The following is a 9,919-nucleotide window of genomic DNA, read 5'->3' as shown; positions in this document are numbered from 1 at the left end:
AAGTCTCTACAGCAGCATTGCGCAGACCAGCTGGCTGGTGGGTTTCGCGGACATATTCTAATCAATCTTAATCCGCAGTCTGTTGTGTTCGCACGATGCTTCAAGAGGTGCCACCATTGTTCTTGTTTCCCAAGAAAGCTAAAGGTAACTGAGCTAAATGACTATCGCCCCCGTAGCACTTATTCGCGCATCATGAAGTGCTTTTTTTTATTTTTCTACTTTGTTTTATTGTAGGAAAACAAAGAAAGTACAAATAAGTAAAATAAAAGAACAACAAAAAAGATCTGTCAGTTACAGTGCAGACCTTCACAGCCTTTCATCATATTAGTTACATTGACATCTTGAATTAGACCTTGTTCAAGTAACGAAAACCCATTTTTCCAGTATTCTTGACCATCTCTCCTGTTGAGTTCTTAAAGCAAGGTCATACGCTTCCATGTGGCGGTTTTCTTCATACAATGGTCTATCTTGTGTCACTGTTGGGAGTGGTTTTTTGTGCCAATTTCCTAGTGATAGCCTTTTTACTGGCTGCCAGTAGGACCTTCAAGAGGTACTTTTCTCTATTGTGTAAGTTATCAGGTATTTCACCCAAGTACAAAGAAATGAATGTTTGTTCTATGTCAAATCCCATTATTTTTTCCAATGTTAGATCTTATTTCTCCCCAGTAAGTTTCGATTGCGGGGCAGGACCAAAAGATATGAGAGTGGTCCGCCCTCAATAGACCGCATTCTCTCCAACAAGGGTGTGGTGAGCCAGTCTGTTTTGATTTCAGTTTAGGTGTTATGAAGAAACGTATAACATTCTTCCAACAGAATTCTCTCCATGATCTTGAGTTGGTGCTTTGTTGAGTCTCTAATATGTTCAACCATGTTTCATCAGTTATTTTAATGTTAAGTTCCTCCTCCCATTTCTTTTTAATACAGTTTGTAGAATGTTTCTTTGAGGATTGAATACCCAAGTAGAGATTTGAAATCGTTTTTTTGTTACTCCCCAAGTTGTATGCGTTAGTGAATACTTGGATTAATTTTGGAGGTGCTCGAGGGTCAGTCACTTTTATCTCCCTTAAAACCTTTCAGTGCTACCCATCCCGGATCCGGGAGCATCCTCATCAAAAAAGCTGTCTAGCATAGCCTAGCCTAACGGGACAGGGATATCATATAATATAATTTCATGAAATCACAAGTCCAATACAGCAAATGAAAGATAAACATCTTGTGAATCCAGCCATCATTTCCGATTTTTAAAATGTTTTACAGCGAAAACACAATATGTATTTATATTAGCTAACCACAATAGCCAAACACACAACGACATGTTTTCACCATGTTTCCACTGCATAGGTAGCTTTCACAAAACCCAGAAATAGAGATAAAATTAATCACTAACCTTTGGACAACTTCATCAGATGACAGTCTTATAACATCATGTTATACAATACATTTATGTTTTGTTCGAAAATGTGCATATTTAGAGCTGCAAATCGTGGTTATACATTGTGAATACGTAGCAACAATTCACCAAAATCTCCGGAGATATTTTGGACAGTCACCTAATCTAACCAAAGAACTCATCATAAACTTTACATAAAAATACTTGTTGTATGGCAAATGAAAGATACACTGGTTCTTATTGCAACCGCTGTGTTAGATTTTTTAAAATAACTTTACTACAACATACATCATGCATTATTGTGAGACAGCACTCACCTATTCTCCGCAGTGTTGGAGCCAACATATTCCACAAAAATACGAAATAACATCATAAATATTCTCTTACTTTTGCTGATCTTCCATCAGAATGTTGTGCAAGGAGTCCTAGTTCCAGAATAAATCATTGTTTGGTTTTCGAATGTCCATTTCTTCTGTCGAATTAGCAACTTTGGCTAGCCATGCGGAGCTCATGTGTTCAAGAAATGTTTGCGCATGGAACGAAAAATTCCAAAAGTCCTACTTTATGATGTTTCTCATATGTATCAAATAAAATCAGAGCCGGAGCAATTCGTCGTGTATACCGAACTTCTTTTCAGAAGACAATGTGAGGTTCCCCGGCGCGCAGATGAAAACTGACAGAAAAGCAGACCTGTCACTCCAAAAGCTCTTATTCGGCCTCACATCAAGCTAGACACCCCATTCAACCTTCTACTGCCTGTTGACATCTAGTGGAAGGCGTATGAAGTGCATACAGATCCATAAATAAAAGCCAGTTGAATAGGCAGGCCCTGACACAGAGCCTCATTTTCAGAATTTTCACTTCCTGTATGGAAGTTTGCTGCCAAATGAGTTCTGTTTTACTCACAGATATAATTCAAACAGTTTTAGAAACTTCAGAGTGTTTTCTATCCAATAGTAATAATAATATGCATATTGTATGATCTAGAACAGAGTARGAGGCCGTTTAATTTGGGCACGATTTCTTCCAAAGTGAAAACAGCGCCCCCCTATTAAGAAGATGAAATAGTGTCGAACTTGTAGGTATCTGTAAAAATCTTGTTTATCCAAACCATGTTTTTTACTTAGGTCCTGAAAGTTATCTAGGTCCCCATTCCTTATAATTGTACTGAATGATGTGATGCCTTTCTGCGTCCATTGTTTAAATCTGCTGTCCTGAGTTGCAGGGATGAAGCTGGGGTCGTATGCGGGCCAACTCAGCAGTTTGATCTCTCTGTCTAATTTATTTTGCTTAACTACCCTAAACCATGTCTTCAGAGAGAAATTAATCCACTGATTTTGTCTATTGTATATTTCTTTTACCATGTCCTTATTTCCCAAAACTGTCTGTATGGGTATCTCTGTCAAAGTAGTCTCGATGTCTTTCCATTTGGATTCGTATTCTGAATTGCACCAACACACCAGAGGTCTCAATTGGGCTGACACAAAATAATCTTTTAGGTTTGGTAAGGCCATACCCCCACAGTTGTTTGGTAATTGTAATGTTGTATATCTAATTGTTGGTCTCTTACTGGTCTTCTACGGGAAGGTGTTTAATTTAATTGCCACAGAAACCACTGGCACTCTTATTGGTGGTGAGGGTAGGAAACCTCATCTCCATCCCGCTGATCCTCAACACTGGGGCCTCACAAGGGTGCGTTCTTAGCCCTCTCCTGTACTCCCTGTTCACCCATGACTGCGTGGCCATGCACGCCTCCAACTCAATCATCAAGATTGCAGACGACACTATAGTGGTAGGCTTGATTACCAACAACGACGAGACGGCCTACAGGAAGGAGGTGAGGGCCCTCGGAGTGTGGTGTCAGGAAAATAACCTCACACTCAATGTCAACAAAACAAAGGAGATGATCGTGGACTTCAGGAAACAGCAGAGGAAGCAGCCCCCTATCCACATCGACGGGACAGTWGTYGAGAAGMTGGAAAGTTTTAAGTTCCTCGGCGTACACATCACGGACAAACTGAAATGGTCCATCCACACAGACAGCTTGGTGAAGAAGGCGCAGCAGCAATGGGTAGCGGTTGAAGAAGGCGCAGCAGCGCCTCTTCAACCACAGGAGGCTGAAGAAATTCAGCTTGTCACCAAAAACACTCATAAACTTTTATAGATGCACAATCGAGGGCATCCTGTCGGGCTGTATCACCGCCTAGTACGGCAACTGCTCCGCCCACTACCGTAAGGCTCTCCAGAGGATAGTGAGGTCTGCACAAAGCATCACCGGGGGCAAACTACCCYCCCTCCAGGACACCTACAGCACCCGATGTCACAGGAAGGCCAAAAAGATCATCAAGGACAACAACCACCCGAGCCACTGCCTGTTCACCCGCTATCATCCAGAAGGCGAGGTCAGTACAGGTGCATCAAAGCGGGAACCAAGATACTGAAAAACAGCTTCTTTCTCAAGGCCATCAGACTGTTAAACAGCCATCACTAACATTGAGTGGCTGCTGCCAWCATACTGACTCATCTCTAGCCACTTTAATAATTAAAAATTGGATGTAATAAATATATCACTAGCCACTTTAAACAATGCCACTTTATATAATGTTTACATACCATACATTACTCATCTCATATGTGTATATACTGTACTCTATACCATCTACTGCATCTTACCTATGCCGTTCGGCCATCGCTCATCCATATATTTTTATGTACATATTCTTATTCATTCCTTTAGACTTGTGTGTGTATAAGGTAGTTGTTGTGAAATTGTTAGATTACTTGTTAGATATTACTGCATGGTCGGAACTAGAAGCACAAGCATTTCGCTACACTCGCATTTACATCTGCTAACCATGTGTATGTGACAAATAAAATGTGATTTGATTTGAGGCGCAGGTGTGTGTAACGATGGTGACAGGTGTGAGTAATAATGTGTAAACTGGCGCCAGAGAAGAGGAGCAGAAGTAGACGTGACACTACCCCCTCCCTAACGCGCGGCTCTTGCTGGAGTTACTGTGTGTGATTCGTCTGGAATGTTCCAGAAGTGTATTTTCCAGGAGTTTTTTACAAATATTTTATAACATCACCCCTCTTTTTGAACAAAGTACACTTGTGCTACCCTGTGAATACGCCAAGTGCACGTTCAGCAATATGTCTCAAACAATGACCAACAATGCCTTGGACAATACAAACCATACAACCACGTTATCACATAGAACTCATATCAAAGTCAAAGATTCTACCAATCATTAACTAGGACTCATGCCTATTCCTTAGCCTTGTCACAAAAAGATCTCTGGRCACTTATTAAACTATATCATAATATGCAGTCATCTTTAATCAAAGAATGRTAAAATAACAAATTAACATAAGAAATAGCTTATCAATGTGAAGTACAAGATTCCGTATGATTTTTATGATTACCCACAATGCTCTTATTTAGAGTAACAGTTATACATAACCAGTCAAAACATTGTCATTACTTCTATTATAATGAATAGTTCCTCCTGCGAGCCAAGTTATCAAACTTACCTTGGTATCCACAATGCCAGGAGAAGATGAAGTATTGTGTCACACTGTCTACGTATACCATCCAGGTGTAGAGATAAGTGAGTTATTTATGTTTCCTCTTCACCTGGTTGTCTGATGCAGGCAGGACGTTTATCAAAGTATGAGTGTACTTTTATCATAGTTATTTAGACCTAACTCCACATTCAAAAAGTGAACTTGGAGCATGGTTTATTCTCTCTAATAATATTTTAAATCATTGTTGAAAGCTGTCAGAGACTATGTATATAATACAAGAGGGAGCAGTTAAATGGTTGGTCCACACCCCCTCGACAATGAGTAGCCTATAGTACGTAGGATTTGCATCAACACCATCAACAGGTTATTGTACCTGATAAATAGAGCCCTCAACAGTTTTGTGCCAGCATCAATACAACTTTAACTTCTTTGGTCTTGTACAGTATCTTTCATGTACTGTGTGAATGAATCTGCTATTATTTGTTGTACTGTAAATTATTACCCCTGTTGTATTCCAAGTTCATCGTTTTGAGTTGTATATCATTTCTATGCCAATTGTATGGACATATCGAAGTAAACTCTCTTGTTCACGTTCCATTTGAAAAACAACCTATTTTAATTTTACATTGGATGTGAACCTGCCAAAGCTAGACACACCATCAACTCCATGATCATACCCCTATGGTTAAAATCGGTTTGATGAGATCTTGACCTGATATAACAAGATGAAGAAAAGTATTTATTTTAATTTTTTCCAAGTGACCTTACCTGTTTCAATTGTCTGACTCATCCATGGTTTTCCACTAAGAGAACCTGATTTTAGAAGACCAAAAATACAAACAATAAATTATTAGAATTAAGTATTTTAAATAACTTTGGATTTAAAAAAATGTAATTGTGAGATTCTGTGTAACAAAGAGCATTCCCACTGAGCACACTGGTTAAATCAACATTGTTTCCACGTCATTTCAATGATGTTGTTTCAACGTGGAATAGATGATGAATTGATGTCTGTGCTCAGTGGGTTAGTCTCTTATTCTCTAAACTAGTTCGACCAAGTATGTTAAAACTTCTTGTTACAGGGGGTGCTTATTTCCCATTAGCATAATTTGCTCTACAGATTAAACTGCCTCTTATTCAATTATTGCTCTTACTATATGCATATAAATAATACCATTGGAAAGAAAACAATCTCTAGTTTCTAAAACCGTTAAATTTTGTCTCTCGAGTGATACAGAAGTCATTTGACAGCACTTTCCATGACCAAGAAGAAAAAAGCAAGATGTGTATGCCAGCTTCAACGCTCTGCCTATATATGGTCGTGCCCCTATGACCCGAAACACACCTCATTGGCCTTCCTCTGGTGTCAAGAGGACGTCAGAGGAAAATATCTTGTTTATTCTGGGACTGACGTGAAATGAGAGCTAATTCTTTGGCGTGACCGACAACTTCCGGTTGTCTAAATCGTGCGACTTGTAGCTGCGATTGTCTTCTGTGTGCGGCCATTATGGAGGAAAACTATCTCCGTCTCGAAGTTTGTTTGATACATGTGACCAGATCATCGTAATGTATGTTTTTTCAATATAGTTTAATCAGATTATTTGAATTTTTTCGGGATTTTGTGGTGTTCCGTTGTCTGATTTATTTACGTTTGAGAGATCCGTGCCACTCGACCAGTACCTGTGCTAAATGGAGTGGGAAAGGAACAATTCTGAACGGAACCAACGACTCATCTTGACAAAGGACACTTTGATCAACATTCTGATGAAAGATCAGCCATAGTAAGACCCAATTTACGATGTTATATCATATCTGTTGTGCATGTGAACTGGCCGTGGGCGCTAGCCGAATCTGCCTGGTATAGCTATGCAATTTAGCGCTACATTTTGTTTCGTTATAAAACATTTAATAAATCTGAAATATGTTTGGATTCACCAGATGTTGGGCTTTCAATATCTGTACGCTGTGTATTTTTCTGAAATGTTTTAAGATGAGTAATTCGTATATATGACGTTGTCTCTGTAATTGTTCTGGCTGGGCTGGTGCAGCACTATTTCAGATTGCAGCTGCAATTGTCTATGCGTGTACGATTCTTAAGAACTAATTGAGCAATTAGCTATATCCAGTGCAGATAGATTCTAAGTGACCTGAACTAAAAAGTGAAACCGCCGCCCCATTTTTCCAAAAAAAAAAAAAAACCCACGTACTCGACGTTCACTATACCATAGCAAAAATATCCAAGATTTGTTAATTCGAGAGACTGTCATCTTATTTAACCAGAATCTTGTCCTTGCGGTGAAATTGTTAGTGGTGCGCGAGTTCTTAACTATGGCTGATTTCCATTCAGAATGTTGATCAAAGTTGTGTCCTTTGTCAGATGAGTCGTTGGTGCCGTTCAGAATTGTCCTGTCCCACTCCCATTTAGCACAGGTACTGGTATTCGATATATTTTTATTTAGATCGAAGTGGACTGTACGGAAGTGATTTATCTCTGAACGACGTAACAGGAAAAAGAATAATTAGGGTCGAAGTAACAAACAAGAGAAACGATCCATCAAAACTCCTCCCGGTACCTTTATGACTAAAAACTTGTTCCAAATGTGAGCTAATACTGAATTAATTAACTATCATAATTATATTGTACATACCCTGAAAATCAATACAATTATACATTTACAGAAAATGATTCTGAAAATGGTTGGTTCGGCCTATCTTAATTTCAATCAAACTGGTATATCTCAATACAATACTAACTTCGAGACCCGGAGAGCGTAGTTTTTCTCTGGACTTTCGCAGATTAATGAAATTGATTTAGACCGCGCTAACCAAACAGTAAGCTTGGATCTAGAACCGCATATGGCTACAGCAGTTCCTAGCTCAGGGAGCGATTTGGAACGAACCCGCGGAGGAGATGGTCGAGTTGGCTACGCCGACCACCGGATCAAAGGAATTTAGGCTGTGACTCTCCCATTTCACGGTTGCAGAGTACACGCATTTAAAAAACCAACACTGAAAATCCTAGAAGAAACTATTAATAATCAACCACCATCCCTTGTACGCGTTCGTTCCTTTATCTACACCAGTTGGATGTAAGTGCCAATAATTTAGGTGTTGTACCTTTCGTGTTTTATGATCAAATATTAGTGAGAGAGTCAGACCAGAACTTATATTACCAATATTGGGCTATCACCCATTAATGAAATGTTAAATTCTATTATCGCCAGTAGCTACCAGTTAAAATTGAAGACGCTTCTTGCAGCGCAATAATCTGAATCGCTATGATCTCATCTTAAGCAGTGGTTTGAAGTGCATGGAAAAGTGCTGTCTAATATGAGAGATAGTTGCGCGTTTGCTGTATGCAGATAGTCCAGAGGACAAAAATTTAAACCCGGTTTCTAGAAACTACGAGATCTAGTTGTTTCTTTTCCTCGAATAAGAAATGGGTATTTCATAGTATATACTGCACTAGTCATATAAGTAAGGAAAATGGTCTCCCCCACTTATCTTATTAATTTGAATAAGATCTGGCCAGGGTTAATTTATTTACATCCTTCTGTGCTTTAGCTGGCTATGCATTTAATTATCGTAGTCTTCAATGGGGAAAGTAGGAAACCAATGTTAAGTTTAATGAGGCACCCCTGCCGCTAGATGCTCAAACAAGAAGTTAGTTAACATTACTCTAGCCTTAATGCTGCGCTCGAACTAGCTACCAGTATAAGACGACGAATATATAGGTGAGGACGATGTGGATCAAGCGTGAATCATAGCACTCATTCCACCATGAACTGAGCAAAAGCACCCAACCATCCATTATCTGTGGAAATTCCCTACGTTCTAACTATTCAATTATTACACGTTAAAACTGCATTTCAAAACATCACTTGAATGACGTGGAATGATGAAACAGGTACAACTATTACTTAAACTTCAAAATGTTGATTTAACCCACGAACTAAAGCTTATTCAAAATGATAAGACCTCCCACGTATACAAATATCATTATTCAGAGGAAGAATATTATATTTTTCATCAATCTGCCACCTTTTACGGGATACAATACCTCTTATATTGTGTACCACACAGGAATCTCACAATTTAGGAGCATTATTTATTTAAATTCCAACAGTGTATTAAACCAAATACTGAAATTTAATAATTTTATTGTTTTGTATTGTTTGGGGTCTTCCATAAGTATCTCGATTTCTCTGAGTGTGGTCTGGTAAAAAAACCATGGAATGAGTCAGACCCCAAATTGTAAAGTCAGGGTGTTAAGTGGTCACTTCGGAAAAAAAATACTAACTGTACATTATACTCTTCACCTTCAGAAGGTATCGTCTGCTTGCTGTTATTATCTCATAGTAGTCAATGGTATCCCTCAATCCATAACTGTCCCGATTTTAACCTGACTGATTAGTGTGGTGCAATTTGTTGTTCATCACAGAATCATAGACGTATTAGCTCATGTATTGGATGGCGCGCGAATGGGACTGCGATTTAGGCATCAGGATGATGAGATTCTTTAGCCTATAGCTGTGGTCTTGACCTTGACAATATCTACAGTGCCATTCTGAAATGTATTCAGACCCCCTGACTTTTTCACATGTTTTTAAAACGTTAACCGCACTTATTCTAAAAATATGTGTAAGTCTAGATCTGCTTTTGGTTGCTATGTAGACCTTAAACACCAATATAAACCAACTGCCTAACATGAGTAAAAATGTAAAAATAGTCGTTCGGCGTTCACTATGTGTGTCTTATGTAGTCACATGAAAATGAAAAAGATGCCAACAATGTCTGATGTCAACGTTGTTGCAACAGAGTGTGCTCCGAAACGCGTAAGAGAAGTTTACTCGGTAGGAGGTTATGTTATGGGCAGCATAAGCTACAGACAACACTATGTCCATACAAGAAATGTGCGTGTCTTATTTCAAAATAGTAGCGCAATTTGAATGAGTCAACCTAAACTGACAGTAAACCGATGAACAGAACATGATCCTTAGA

The 9,919-nt window shown here is 38.9% G+C and overlaps 1 protein-coding gene across 1 annotated transcript in view; it reads right to left on the bottom strand.

Moving 5' to 3' along the window:
- Positions 1-4,956, bottom strand: part of LOC112072440 (4-galactosyl-N-acetylglucosaminide 3-alpha-L-fucosyltransferase 9) — a 9,874-nt gene extending 4,918 nt beyond the window's left edge. The window contains exon 1 of the mRNA XM_024139843.2: positions 4,925-4,956. The gene's annotated coding sequence lies outside the window, so the exon portion shown is untranslated. The remainder of the gene's footprint in view (positions 1-4,924) is intronic.
- Between the last annotated feature and the right edge of the window lie 4,963 nt (positions 4,957-9,919).

This window comes from Salvelinus sp. IW2-2015, unplaced genomic scaffold (assembly GCF_002910315.2).
Source record: "Salvelinus sp. IW2-2015 unplaced genomic scaffold, ASM291031v2 Un_scaffold1930, whole genome shotgun sequence".
Classification (NCBI taxonomy): domain Eukaryota; kingdom Metazoa; phylum Chordata; class Actinopteri; order Salmoniformes; family Salmonidae; genus Salvelinus; species Salvelinus sp. IW2-2015.
This window is presented reverse-complemented; position numbering and strand designations above follow the sequence as displayed.